At 45.1% G+C, this 15,759-nt stretch overlaps 1 long non-coding RNA gene across 2 annotated transcripts in view; it reads left to right on the forward strand.

Annotated features, from left to right (window-relative positions):
• LOC125993597 (uncharacterized) overlaps positions 1–15,759 on the forward strand; it is a 71,101-nt gene that overhangs the window by 6,629 nt on the left and 48,713 nt on the right. The window contains exon 2 of one of the 2 annotated variants that reach the window (XR_007490344.2): positions 14,673–14,839. The exons of the other annotated variant lie outside the window; for it this stretch is intronic. This is a non-coding gene — a long non-coding RNA (uncharacterized lncRNA). The remainder of the gene's footprint in view (positions 1–14,672; positions 14,840–15,759) is intronic. 2 annotated transcript variants of the gene reach the window in all.

Here is a 15,759-nt window from a genome sequence, read left to right on the forward strand (position 1 = left end):
CCATGCGATCCTGGAGAGCCGCCATTCTTTCAAGCAAGCATGCATACATACGCGCCATAGAAAAAGAACAACTGCCAGCAACCCTCCCCCTAAAATTCACTTTCGTCTGCAAAACATCTGGAATTCATTGGGAGGAGAAGGTTTTCGGAGGAGGGGGGGGTGAAATGAACTCCAAAAGCAGTCTGTAGATTTGGACCCAGCCCCTGACTTTAGGTTCCCTCGAAAGGATTGGTTAGCCTTACAAACAGAAACCTTCAAAAGAGTTTTACTCTCCCCCTTGGTGGAACAAACCTGCTTTTGTCCAACGCAGACTCCAAATGTATTATTTATCATTTCTCGAAGATGAATAAAACATTTTGGGGACTGGTTTGAACCACCTGCAATCTGCCCACAACATGGCTCAAAGCCTTCAGATGGATAGATAGATGGATAGATGGATAGATGGATAGATGGATAGATGGATAGATGGATAGATGGATAGATGGATAGATGGATAGATGGATAGATAGATAGATAGATGGATAGATAGATTCCACATGATGCCTTGACTGTATTACTTTAGTCACGTTGCATAAGTGCGTCAGCGTATTTTTACTGGCAAAGTATGAAAGAAACATGAATGCAGAGGCGCTCGTTAAAGGAAATAAAAATGTGCAGCGCTGCCTAAAGCAAATAGTTGTGCAGTAATACCTGGATGCACGCTGCATGGTGGCCTCCATGAAGAGAATTACATCTGGTTTTTGTTGGTCTGAGACATTAATTATAAGCTGCCGCAATGGTCTTTACAGTCTGCATGTGTAACTACAAAGACAATACTCACTTTGTCTTGTTTTTTTTTTTAAACGCAAACCTGTTCTATGTAGGTGTCATTTTTTTTTTGTCTGTAATTATGACTAAAAACACTACAAAGTAATGTTTCCTTGCCATACTGAGCCAAAGAATGCTGCCCTGAGGAATTGCGCTGTATAACTTGCTCAATATGGCATGTGCAGATATACGTACGCCATTTAAACATCAAAAGTATGGATTCGACTAAAGTTGCACTTTGATTTGAAAGGTGAAGACCATGAAAGTTGAAATTTGTTTCTGTCTCTAGAAGAAGCTTCCCAATGTTAGCGGGCGCTCTCCAGTAGCTTGGAGGGCGAAACTTTTCAGATTATCATCTAAAGCCTCAAACAAAGTTGATAGCTGCGTAAATAAACTCCTTGTTCGTTCTATCTGCTACACATTTTGGCAAGGAAAACCAAAATAAACACCTCGGCGACGGCCGTTTCTTTGGCGCGGCTTTGCGATTTATCCATCCATAAACGTTTGGCTGGCCCGACTCGAAAATAGTAAACACGAAGCAATTTTCGCTTGGTTGTCTGCCAAGGCAAGGCGCATGGCTGTATTATGATAACAGGCCTATTTCCTGTACTTAAGATTTTTGTTGAACATTAGGCCTCATTCTCAGGCTGCGAATGGCAGAGATCGGTGGCCCGCTTTCAATAAGCTCAACCTCTCTTGCCTCAGACGTCCGACCAGATGCGTGTTGCAATTTATTTCTGGTTCCTAGTACAGGTTCTTCGCTAAATGCTTCCAGCTCAGCTTTGGCAGTACACAACGGAGGCATTCCGATCTTGCAACATCACATTTTCCCTCCTATCGCAAATAATTATTCATCGTGAACAAACTTCATCTTGAAACCCGATGTGTCCGCTCTTTGTCTTGAAGGTCAGACTGGAGTAAGTGAATGATGTTAAAAACAACCTTTGCTTCCATCGTTTCATTTCTCCTTCTTTCCATACAGCGTCGTCATGGTCAAAACGTTACCTAAAAAAGCGGAAATGCTGAATTGCATTGTTGTACCAGGCCTACATGCTAAATAAGCTAGCGAGCAGCGCTAAGCGCATTTGTAAACACATTCAGAATCAAATAGACTAAAGTAGGTCTACATCCAACGTTACTCCGCAGTGAAAAGCAGAAGAAAAAATATCTTGCATTAGCTACATCGCTATTTTAGCCCCCGTTGTCTTGCCGAAGCTGACGTGAGTACAACGCTAAGGAATTCGCCATAGTCGTCTTTGTCAACATGTCGTGTTTTCTAGACATCAATTGCAGCTGTCTAAGTGGTGTCCAAATTCGCACCTTCTTAAAAGGCCGCCCGACAAATGCCCAGCTGAGAAAATATTTACAGTAAGGGTCACGCTCGTGTGTGTGTGTGTGTGTGGTGGTTGTCTCTCTCTGGCTGAAGCTGACGTCGCTCGAAGGAGGTCCCCGAAATGAGAATAAACAATGCGCTCTCTCTGGCAGGAGCCCACCTGGCTCTGATGTGCAAACGGCGCTTTGCGAGGTGGCCCTTACGTAACAATTGTCCCTACACACCGGGACGGCCATAAACCGAACATTTGCTGTTTAACCACAATTCACCTCGGCACTCGGCTGAACTCTGTTTTCCAACGCAAGGTCACACGAGTGTCCTCGCCAATGCGTCCCTGAAGCTTCTGGTCCAAGGCGTCATTGAAGAACACCCACACTGACAGCGCGGAGTTAACACAGACACGGGCAAAGCAAGATAAACAGAGCGGACCACCCCTCGCTCGCTCGCTCGCTCGGTGGGTGCTCAGTGTTTGCAAACAGCATCTCTGTCATTCCTCCAACGGAACTCTATTTAGACGTTGCAGGTGGATTTATGAGCAGAACGGTGGAACAACCAGTGTGTTCCAACTACTTCATTCGTAATCATGTCAAGTAGATTTAAAAAAAGTAGATACATCCCTCTTTAAATGCTATTTCTAAAAGAAACTGAAACAAAAACTAGATGAATTCTTTTTTTATTTTTTAAATGCACTGTTAATGTGACTCACCAGTTGAAGTGAATTCAAAAAACTCAACTGAAATATTGTGCTTGCACGAGTGTGCACACCCTCTTCTAAGTGGGAGTTGAATGAGTTCAGAATTAGCCAATGGCATTCAAACTTGTGTTAAGTGGGAGCCAGCCTCCAACGCACCCCAGATAAAGTTCAGGTGTTCTAGTAGGCTTTTCCTGACACTGGATTTTTTTGCAGCTTTAAGGTTTTGTGTCAACATTGATTATTATTTGGAACTGTTCAAAACATCACGAAAAGCTTACTAGACCATATCCGTCACCATCTTTTGCGCTTCCTTGTCAGCCTGGAGTTCATTTTCTGGTTTAAGGCTGAGCAATCATATCCGTATAAAAGGTCCAACTCTGACTTTTTGTTAGTGGGCGCACCATGCGTGTAGGAATCCACGCTGGGTCTGTAAGTCGATTCTGCGCATCGTTGAGGTGTCGAAGCTTCTTATTTATCTTCGGCCCGTTTTTTTTCCCCGCTTTGACATCGCGAAGACGCCAAAAGAAGCCCGGACCACCCGAGTCCTGACTCCCCCTCGCAGGTGGGACTCGGGACTTGGATCGCAAGTTAAAAGTGATTATTGTGTCTTGAAACAAGCCTGTCTCCACGCCAGCATGTCAAATCAAGAGGGTGAAAATAGCCAGCCACGTACCGTAGCCGTGGCGCGGATCCCGAGGCCGCAGGTGATCCACGCTTGATGTTTAACAAGCCGGCCTTTTAAACAGCGCTAATAAAACATCTCCTGCTGGGGGTGGGGTGGGGGGGTTGGCTCTTCATAGACCTTTTTTACTTCTCAATGCCAAGTGCACGTTATTCCTTCTCTCCCCCTTTGGCCGTTTATGCGGGCGTCGTATTTTTTAACTATAATTGGAGTGCTAAAATGATAACAGCCTCCGCGTTAGAGCTGCCCGAACTCATGTCCGGCCGGGGTTGGGGATCGTAGGTGCTTGGACACGCTCTTGTGTAGGAGAGTTATGTGTGTGACTTGGGCACCAGGTGGCAGTATAATATTCATGCCAATGAAGTATTGTTAAATTGTTTGTCTACATCTGTTGCCGCACAGTTTGTGTTCAAATATCTGGAGCTAAAAGTTTTCGACTGACACATCGACGCTAGTTGTTAGCCCATCTATGGCGTTTTCCATTATGTGTTAGCAGTATGCTAACGGACTAAAGGTACATGCGGTGGTGGTTTTCAATACACAAGCAATTACTCAATAGCAGTCTTTGTTTTGTGTTTTGTTTCCACAATGTTAACCTGTTAGCCGAGTAAAACTCTTATCTTAAAAGCAAAAAATCGTCCAAACGATGGCTCGTTTTGCAAAACTTATCTGAAGGCACGGCTCTAAGTCTCTGATTTCTCTGCAATTGAAATGTTAGTTTAATCAACATTATTAATGGGAAGCAAATGATGTTGGTGCTTGGCGTCCTGATCAATCATCTGGCTGCTGAATAATGTCATCCTGGGTTTTGGCGGAGTCTGGGTTATTTTTATTTTTCCCAGAGCTGTCACGCGAGATAAACATGAGAGAGAGCTAGGAGCAATCTCAGAGATTTTGGCAGAAGACTGATGACATTCCAGTGAGCTTCTGGGGCCTGGGCCTCATGGGCTCCAAGTCCTCTTTACTGGGACTTTTACGATCCATTATTAGGATCAGCGAGGTCTTGCTAGAACTGCTCACTTGTTGAAATTGGACTCGGGGAAAGATTCAATCAGTGTTTATATTTACGGCCAATCTACCATTTCTATGACATTGACGGTCAAACCGTCACTACCGTCGAGCGAGCCATGTTTCATACGGGTGGGTGCTCAATAGCACTAAATGCCAGGTGGATGAATTTATACGTACTATTTTCGGACCAAACAGTTCTATGAAAACCAGGACAACATTTCTCAGAATAAATTGAAAACCAAATCTCGGCCCATGCAAAAATGAGTTTTACCGTATATATTTTGTGCAATCACGGTTTGCTAGCCATGCCACCTTTGAAATATAAATGATCTATGACTCTATTTGACTCACCAGTTGACTCCCAGTTTACAATGTTCCCCTCCTCCTTCTTCTCACCATTCTTCTCACCATGTCCGTCCCTATGTACATTTCATACATTGTTGTGAAGCTAATAACCGGCATCATTAGCCCATGTACTTAGAGGTTACAAACTGAAAGCCACAATTGCAGAGCGGGGGGGGGGGGGGGGGGGGGGGGGAGCATTCCGAATATTAGGTTTCCATTAGTTCAGATGCCAAAGCGCATGAGTCATTTCAAGCCTGTTGTCTTTGGACTAAAATGTGAATTCCAAACCTCGAGCTGCTTCATAATCAGCTGGCGCCTTGAGCCACGTGAACTGCGCTTATGTGGCATAAATCCTCGTGATTGGAAATGTTACGACCAGCTTGTCGAGACTACTTTTGCCGTGATTTGAGAGAGAAGACATTTCCAATCATGTAAAAACATGACGGTGGAATTGTTGTCGTTGCATATACCTTATGTGGGTCATTCCTAATGGCTATCATGTTGCTGTGCACTGCGAAGGCCTCGACTGGTGCCACCATCATGTCGCCCGGCTGCAGCTGCATTCTCAAACACACGCACACACACACACACACACTGCACGTTAGCTCTCTGACCAGCTGTCACCATGAGATGAAAAGGGATCTCCTTTCACTTCAACTATAGTCACTTTAAAACAATATAACCAAATGCAAAAAAAAAAAAAAAACTATTTCAATAACATTTCTTCCCAAACTCGACGATAAGCGATTTGTTCCAGGTTCTACTCTTTGGAATCATGAAACTTTTGGCAATATCGTATTGAAATGATCAAGTAGTGTTTGCGACGTTTTTCAAGTGTCAGTATCTGTTGTCTCCTTGCGATGTGAAGATGAAACCTAAGCTGTCTCTTCCTCCTGCGTCGGATGCAGGCGGCGGGCCGTCTCATAGAGGTAGTAGCTTGCTGCGGGTGCGCAGCTGCTGCTGGTGTACTGAACTTACCGCTTGAAAGATTTCAGACCTGCTTCACATTTCAAAGAGCACGACTTGTTGAACCCATGGAGACCCTTGACCCTCTCACACTCTGCTCTGGTCTGATACACTCCACAATACAAACATGACGTAACCTTTAATCTCATTTCATCTTCTGTATTATTATTTTTTTTTTTTCCCCGAACTTGCAAATAAGCGCCAGAGACGCTTTTCCTCAGCAATGGGCAAAACCTGCCGCTTGCTCAACAAATCCCAGCATTCAGGCTCAGGTTTCCAGCGAAAAGCACAAGATTGCTTTCGCTAAAATATCGCTCAGTTTGCCAAGAAAGCACTTAAGGTAGCTCTGACCCGCTGTGGTTCCGCTTCTAGCTGGGGGGGGGAGGGACCCAAAACTGCACTGTAACGTTGATTGTTGAGTTTCCCCGATTACTGCCCGAAAACGTGTGTTCTGAGTCAATGCTAGCAAATGAGGTCGCTTTGGCATCACGCGTCTGCGTTTGACTGGAGCGTGTGTGTTTGGTGAGAGCAAAGCCAGCAAACGCTGTTGTCAGATTGGAATCACAGCGCTGAATTTATTGCAGCCGTCAAGGAGCGGCATTATGTGAATGATTACCCAAACGATCTATCGTAATTACTTTTGCCCTTGCTTTTTGTTGTTCTTAGGGTATTTATTTGTGGGGGGAATTAACATTTATAGGTTTACTATTAAAGTCAGTCACACTTGTAAGCATTGCAGTGCTTAAAGTTCTCCCTCGAAAGGCCTCTCCGTCCGTTTTCATCTAAACTGGACTGAAACGCCAATGCCAAAATTGCCTGTTAAACATTTCACAGAAAAACTGCAATTTTACAGGCACAAATATTCAGTTACAGATTGGACTAGAGGTGCAGAATTCTGCTCACCATGATGGCGACAGGGCCGCAATTATCTCGGAGCAGTTTTGATGGCAGCCGTGCCTATCGGGAACATCAAAACCATGCCTGGAACCGATGCCAGAAGTTCCCTTGCAAATGAGTCCCATATGGTTTCAAGCAAAACAACTCGCCTGAATTTATACAGCGCGGCCGCATCGTTGCTCACCGCACAGTAGTCTGACTCCATGCTTGTGTTTGTCTTAGCGTTTAACGCATCCTAACAAAGCCGTCAGTCGCTGCAGCTTTTTTTCTCAACTGCTCACGTAAGTTGTTTGTGTCAAGGGGGGGAAAAAATGTTGCATTCAAGGATGGCCTTTTACTGTAACGCAGTTGCGTCGTAAAATAATGCAATGCAGAACCAGAAGAAAAAGGAGAACCTTATCGGTTGCCCAAGACGTGCAACGTATTCCATGTGTAGGCCACGAAACCATGGCAAACATTTAACCTCCGTTGACATTTGTGCTGTGTAAAACCGGCTAGCTGCATTTCATAGTAGTTGACACTAACACGGGCGACGTAATAGCAAGCTACTTTAGCGTCCGTGCGGTTTACCGAGCTCTCGTTTAGCCCAACGTATGATTACGTGTCCAAGTTATAACTGACTCGGTTGAGCAAACGTTCTCAGGCTCATGTTTTACGCATCAGTGCTCGCCCGCTCGCTCGCCCTGCTTTTGTCATCGATACGGCCGGCCAACGAAGCTACTACTGCCGTTGCGGCATTTTGCCCGGAATGCCGAGACGGCTCGGGTTTCCCTTCAGCACATCCCCGCGCCGTTACCCAGAAGGCTGTGCTGCTCATTGGACGCCTTAACAAAACCTTGTAGGGATTATGGATGGCTCATTTAAGTGAGATCAAATGTCACATTTGCCAGGGGAATCATTTTCTTTTCATGACCATCTCTTTTTGTTTGCTTATTCTCACTTCTGATTAGAGATTATTGACATAATGCATACATTGCAAGTGTGTGTGTGTGTGCGTGTGTGTGCGCACGCACAGGGCTGTCGGCCTTAGTAAAATTAGAACATCACTCTGAGTGCTGACAGGAACAAAAATGTAGAGGAGGGTAGCGCTGGTGGAATTTTTGGAGATGACATGGCCTATCTGTCATGAGGTGCAGCTGCTCCTGTCAGGTAAGGGTGGGGGAAGCGGCGGAGCTACTCAATGATGTCTATATCAGACTTGAGGGAAGCCGATGGTGAAATCCGACCACTGATGGAATTTTTTATTAGATAACTTTGGCTTCTTGATGCTTTAAATCACTTACCTGCGCCCGTCCATCTCTACTAATTACTCCTCCAAAGCTTTAGTTTGGGCCAATTCAAATCTGTGATATGATTAGAACGTATCATTATATAAATCTGCATGTATAGTTTAGGGTTTTACCCCTCTTTGTTGACTTTGATTTCAGAAAGGCAAATGGGCACACACACACACACACACACACACACACACACACACACACACATACGCACAAATCCAGTTCCCTAACACAGACTGTGCTGAGACTTATCTGGAGTTGAAAGCCAAGCCCGGCCGGGTGTCTTGCTTCTTCAGTGAAGAGGCTTAGCCAACCCTTAGAAAATGCTTTAATGATAAGAGCTAATTGTGTTGGTGTGATTGATATCAGACATTTAAGAGCTAATCACACTGACCTTTTCCCGTTGCCGGGAAGTGTAGCTCTATTTTTAAGAGCTGAATCGTCTGGGCTTCCAGTTATCGAGACAATAACAAATGAGGATCTTTCTGATAGTCTTCTAATAATAAAGAAGAAACAAAGGGCAGAAAATGTCGTCACGTTAACTTGCAATATAATGGAGCAGAAAGGATGAATGGATGCAACTAAAACACAAACACCCAACACGCCATCGAAATGTGAATGAGATGCCGCTACTTGAGTAGGTGTGAAAAGCAAACAAAAATAGTCGTATGAAATTCTGGCAGCAGACTTTCCAACAAGAGCACAACAAATCTGAAACGTTTGTTTTGAAAGATTTCAAAGTGGCTCATTATAACACCTCCACCCAAAAGAGAGCGCCGGTTAGCGCTCAAGGTTTTCATCACCTCTTTGGAATGAGATTCGTTGACAGAGGCGTAAAGTGATGAAGCTTAATGTGGTCAACTGCACTTCAAGTTGGTGTTTATCCTTGAATTAGAGTCTTAACTTTTTAATACGTCATGTTTGGCGACACAAAAACCTTGTCAAAACACTCTAGTCCGTGTGGGATATTTTGAATTGAGTAGACGGAATAAGTTAGGCTTAACTATTGGGTTAAGGCTTGGCGCTAAGCTAATTTGCGCTACGAGCTGCACCTGGCTGGCTTCAAAACTATCCTTCTTGTTATCTAGCTTTGTTGAGGGACTACCTAACCAATCCAGAACCTTGATTTGACTGACTCCAGCAGTCAAAGGACGGCAAATACTAAAAAGTGCATCAACGCGACGGCCATGTTGGCGTGAATCGTTCCCATCCAAACAATGTGGAAGAGGAGAGAGTCTGTTTCAAAGTTGATTGATCAAAAGCTACATTCAAATTGCTAAACATAAAAAAGTCCACTAAATCCCACCTTTTTGACATTTATGATCTTACCTTTTACTAGCTGCTGTAATGCTAAACTAGCACCAGACAAACGCATAGCATAAACGTCTGTGATTAGCGTCATTGGCTGTGACAAGGTGCCTTTGAAACGATGGCGTTGACAAAAGCCAGACTTGTACGCCACAGCGCACGTGACTTTACTACGTAAAGGCCAAGGCAGCAGCTGTCGCCTTCTCCATCCTTTCCTAATTTTCTCAGCTCCACTTTGTGAGGGGGGGCGGCCATTTTAAATCCAAACGTCACCACAGGCTTCTAATGAGAGGAAACTGCCCGCTTACTTTAACGGCTACTCTTGCGGCGACTTCTTGTCTCTGCCAGTTGTGTCCATTTGCGGCTGCAGTCAGATGCAGAAGGCCTTTTTCTTCATCCCTGACATTTAAGTTTGAAGCTAAAAGTGTAGCATTAGGGCTCTCGAGTATTCTGTCTGGAGGAGCTCGATGGAGGCAATCGTCAGGGGAGGAGAAAGGTCTTTGAGTTGATATTATCCGGCCATCTTTGTATTTCTGGTAGCCCCGTGCTGACTGATGGCCTGCTCCTTTATCTTCATTCACGGTGGGACAGATTGACACAAAGTATGTCTGGGCAGAAGAAGGGCTAGATTGTTGGCTCGTAGACGGCTCAGAGGTCTGCCTTGTGCTGGATGGATGGAAGAGTGTGTTTGCTGGGGGTTTGTCCAGACCGCCGGGCTCCGTACATACATAGACAACCCGAGTCCAGGCAATTACTGCCATTATGCCCAGATGTCCACTCATTTTTTTTTTTCCACCACCATGCTGATTGATACGGTATGTAATCAAGTCGAGGCTTAAGCCGCCATTTTGTTGTAATGTGAGAGGGGCCACCGCTATTAAGTGAAATCAAATATATATCATTTGAAATGTGAATATCCAAATTAAGTAGGCTGTTAAAAAAAGTAAATAATCATTTCTTAGTGTTCCACAATAGATGGCTGTCGTGCAATTTTTTTTTGCCATGTCCAAACCAGATTCACTAGTCTGTTTGAACAGGATTAAAAATGGCATTTTTTTTTGGGGGGGGGGGGGTTGCAAGTAATTATTAAACATTGGACAAAAAAAAACATTAAAACTTAATTTTACCATTAAACTTGATTACACATCTCCCTAAAAATGTTTGTCCACTCATCAAGTTTACTCTGCAAAATGCTGACACTTTTTGGACAGCCCTATATATTTTTCTTCTCTTAAAAACTGTTTTTGACGCTAGTGTAGTCTAAAGTATTCACAAAAGCCAAAAAGGAAGTCAAATCATTTTGTCACTGAGCTGAGGTCTCACAAATAGTGCTGACAAAGTTTTATTCTACTTTCGAACCATATTTCCAAATTGTCCCAGAGACGTTTGACTTTCCCTATGTTGATTTCGGTGGATCAGTAGTGGAATTCAGTTGAGGACTGCCAAAAGGCTTCAAGTCAAGTTTGGGAAGGTGAACGAGTTAGCAGGCCCTTGAAGCATCATAAAAAAAAAAAAAAAAATCTCAAAGCAAGCCAGTGCACATCCGCACCTGCATTCCTATCAGCTGAGACGACGGCCAGAGGGTGAGCCATCGGAAGTAACCAGACAACGGGGAATTAACTCAGCATTTGGCCATCGACCTCACAAGCCCACTGTGTCTTCCCAGAGTCCCGACTATTAAAATCCACTACTATCCAATAATTCGTCCTGAATTCCGCTTGAGCCATTCCGACATAAAGTCGAGAAATAAAAGTCAACTTGTTTCCTCAGAGTCCCTGCAAGCTGTTGCGCCGAGCGACCGTCCGACACGGCGTCATCCTCGCCTTGTCCCGCTGCCATGTTAGGAGTGGAACAGGCCGAGTCGGCCGAGGCGAGGGAGTCCACTTGTTTATTTTTGTGGCTTGTTCCTGCGATCTGAGCATCACGTCATTTAAGGCACAGTGAAAACTTTTCCTGCCGGGAGTTTACAGAAGAATCGCTCACTCCTAATCAAATCGCTATCTTTACGAAGCGAGGGCTATCGTCTTCTCATTTTGTTTACACGGTGTGCTGGGGCTCAAACTTAGCGATGTGGCAACCCGCTGGGAAGAAGCTATAAATTCCAGCCCAGGAGTCGTAACCTCGTGACTGCAAGTGACTTCTTTTGCTCCTACCTGACATTGCTGAGTTAGCTCGGCGCCCTGATGGATTACCTGCGTTTGACCTCGGGTGCTAACCGCCATGAATCTGTCCAAAGTCATCTGGGGCCCCAGCAGAATTATTGGCCGGGTTGAAAACAACTTGTCGTAGCATTTAAGTTTGCCACGCTGACATCCATCTCCAGAAAAGAAAAAAATGCAAAGGTTTTTGAGCAACACATCAAGCGCAGCCATGGTACCATATCGGATTGTTACGTTCCTTGCAAAAATGATTTGTGTCTGGAGTGTGTAACGTGGATTGGTCACAGTAAAGCACCTCATCCAGGAGATGATGCATCTCTGTTATGTTAGACATGTGCTTTTGATTTAGTCGCCAGGCAGGCAGGCAGGCAGGCAGGCAGTCTTATCAGCACTTCTGGGAACGGGGCCCCCGCAAAAAGTCTGCCCGGGGGACTTTGGCGACGAGCGGCTGACGTTTAAAGGCATTCTCTCGCTATCTTATCGTAACAAATGCTCGCGTTTAGCTTCGGTAACAATAGATTCTCAAACGTTCTCAGATGATTGCGATCGGTGACCGATTGATCGGCGCGCGCACGGAACGGAAAGTTCTCAATCCAAGTGGGTGAGATTTTTTGCAAAATGGAGCTAACCGACTCGCGAAACAACACCTCTCGCCTTCGCATTTCCACACTTTGTGGCGCTACGCAAACAATGCAACGGTGTTTGGATGGCAAGCTTGTGTGCCATTCGGGACGCCTCGGATACAAGAGGCTGCTCTTTTGAATATAACGGACGAATAGCTGGCCGGGGAAGGGGGGTCACCCGCTGCCTTATGATGTGGCGGATCCAAGTCAACCATCGGGAAACACTTCAATCATTTTCGGACTTTAAGACTTCATAATCCAATGCTTATACCAACCTCATTTCCGCCCTAAGACGGCGTTTTTAACAACAGAGGCCTCGAGCAGTTGGTGTGTGGGTGTCTGTAAATGGACAGTGGTCTTGACAGATGGGAAAAAAAAAAATCATTTAATGGGCCTGAGAAGATGACCGGAATTGGTGCGCTAGGGAGGCTGGAATAGACATCTGTCTGTCTGTCTGTCTGTCTGTGTGTTCGGAACAGCTGCGGGAAGAAGAGCGGCCCTTTGCCTTTCTTAGACATGTCGACAGAGGCTGGAAGCAAGCAAGTGTGTGTGTGTGTGTGTGTGCGTGTGTGTGTGTGCGCGAGGCCACTTACAGATGGGATGGAGGAGGGGAAAAGGAACCAAGGGGAAACTGATGCTTTGAACAGCCTACCCACATCTGTTTATTTAGAAAAGCAAGCATTGTGTCATTGAGTTATTCCAACAAGCTACTCGAGGGCCAGTGTTAGTCCCACAATGACGGCTTTTTAAATACACAGTTTACACTCGGATGAAGTGCTCTCATAACCGCATCCAACGTGCCAAATGGGGGGGGACGTGCTTGAGTTTCACATTCCCCGCCCGCACTACTTGACGTCTCTATAATCGACCGGCATGCCAAAGGTTGGCAGGGGGGCGGGGGTTCTACTGGGGGTCGTTTTGGGCCCATTTGTTTTGCACTTCTGATGTCTTCCACTGGTACTTTTGCTGCGCCCATAAGGACACAAGCACGCCTGTGGGATTTATTGTGTTGAATTCCTTTCAAGTGAATGTATGGTGGTTGCATTGCATCATGGAAAAATTGGAGATTCTTGAGTCCAGTCCAAGATTCGATGTTGTCGGATTGAAGCTTTTCTAGCATGCTCATCGTTTCTTTTTGCAAGCGCTCACGTGCGCATTGAGGTCACAGAGGCTAATAGTCACGACAGCCGGTCGGCCCGTAAGCAGATCGGAGAGGTCTTTAGGTGTGGACGCTACCTGGATCAGAAAGTCGTCCTTCTATTCTTTTATACACCTGGCACTCAAACAGTGGAAAGAAATCTACGAGCCAAAACATTTCAGTTATGACGTTTTGTTGGATGTTTGCTCGGACGCTCACCAGGATGCTCAACTCGCGGAAAGACGATCAAGCGTTTCCAAGAAACTTTAAACACAATTCCAGAGACAGATAAAGATAAAACTTTTCCAACCTTTTTTTTTCTCCAACCGTTATGGTGGCCTATATCCTATGCACTTAAAAAAAAAAGGTACATATGTTCAATGGACTGTATTAATAAGGGTCAGCAGGACTGAGGCCTATTTGACATGATGGATGACTTTAATCATACTGATTAAAGACAACACACACACACACACCCAGTCCTTATAACACTTGATTTAACACTACCCTCATTTAGTAGGATTATGAAGAAAGGACACTTTAAAAGGTTCATGATAGCCTCAGGAAATAATCACAGATGGCATCATGCCTGTTGTGTTACATGCAAAAAGTCCAGTAAGGAAGGTTTAGGATCATGATTGGGACTCTGTCACTTGTAGCCTCTCCGGCGTCATCCACCACGTCCAAACGTTTAATCTCTCGGGCAGAGTTATGCAGTTCCGAGCCCAACAGATCGGCCAAAATCCCAGGAAGAGGACGGAACACGCAGGCGCAAATTAACAGGCAGGCAGGCAGGCAGGCAGACACCAGGAAGGAAATGAATGTTTAATCTCGCTTGCTTCTGTTCCAAATAACTTATCACTTGCCATTATCGCTGCTTTGAAATCCCTTCGAGGAAGCAATTTGAATGGATGCTTCCTGCAAAGTCATTTCCTGTATTTGTATATTTCCGCGTGGTGATACGCCGCCGTTCCATGATAGATAAGCTCCTCACGACACGGGCCATCCTTGAAGTGAAACGGTCAAGTGTGCTTATTTGAAAGGCTTCGGAATACATGAAAACCCTGCTCTTAGCATTTAGCTAGCAGACTGAAAGGCTAAGCTACGGCGTTCGTGGTTGTTTCCTAATTGGAATACTTGAAAACCCTGCTGTTGCTATTACTTAGCATTAGCATTTAGCTAGCGGACCGAAAGGCTAAGCTACGGCGTTCGTGGTTGTTTCAAATAATATTTGTGGTTTGAAACTGATGCCATCTCTTTTTGTACTGGCCATTCCAATCGATTTTCAAACTATGCTCCATGAAGTCACCCGGACTGTTAAAGAAAAATAACAATAACAAATGATCGGATGCTTTAAGTTCATTTGACCGGCGCCTTAAAAGCACTTGAAACGGCCACCGTGTTGATGTTTGGAAATCTTCTTCCTTCCCAGGTTGCGTTCTTTGTGCTGGAGGGACTGGCGAGGTATTGGGTTCCCGGTATCCATCATTTGGGCCGAGTGGGGACCTTGGAGGAGCGCCAGCGGCGTCTCCGCTAGCCAGCCGTAACTGACATGGAGTGCATTGTTTGCGGCGGGAAGCTCGGCGCTGTGGCCTAAAGGTACATTCCAGAGATCAGAAACACAAACAGTCTTTGTGCCCTCGCTGCTCTCTTTGCCCGACTCCCTCATCCACATCAAGCCTCGGCGGCTAAACGGCCTCCTCCGGTTCGTGTGTCAACATGTGGGCTATCGTTTTACTCGCGTCCCAGAGACACGCACGCACACACACACACACACACACATGCTTACGCAGCGCACGCTCGTTTGTCATGTGGATGGTGACAATGTCGGTCGGCCTCTCTGAGAGAGACTGTGAAATCAAGGCCGTTTCTAAAACAAATAGCATTTGGCTTTTATTGATGATGTTTTGTCAAGGGGAACATAGACTCCTTTGAATTGAAAGTCATCGCTCATTAAGATTGGGAAAGTTGGCGGCAGTTCATTCCACTCAATCATTTCTATTTAGATGAAATGATGACGATTGACAATGCATGCCCCTCGGGGGAATGTTATTGGGATTATCAAGGGGACGAAAGGCTGATTTGTCCTTTTGAGAAACCAAAGTGTCTTTGCTCGTCTCCCTCGACTTATTCATTCATCTTCTGTACCGCTTATCCTCGTGAGGGGCGATGGATACTGAAGATGTGATGAAAGGCAGAGGGCGCTATGCAAAACAAACTTAAGGGAACTTATATTTGCGTTTGGCAGTTTTAATAGTCTACATAGTGTGAAATGAAAAATGTTTGTTTTGAATGTGCAAAGATGTCACAATTCTGCTATTCAAGTGAGCAAGATTACAAATGAAATATGACATTGAAAGGAATAATGCATTGTTTTTACAATTATTTTGGGGATCCCCAAGTAAGCAATCAGTTTATAGAGTAGTAACCTCGCGCCTGAAGTTGTGTTGTTCTTCACCCTCACTCCTCCCCCTGGGCCGAACTCCCGCCCTCCACACGTCAAAGCCACAACAAGAGGG

This window comes from Syngnathus scovelli, chromosome 3 (genome assembly GCF_024217435.2).
Source record: "Syngnathus scovelli strain Florida chromosome 3, RoL_Ssco_1.2, whole genome shotgun sequence".
NCBI lineage: Eukaryota > Metazoa > Chordata > Actinopteri > Syngnathiformes > Syngnathidae > Syngnathus > Syngnathus scovelli.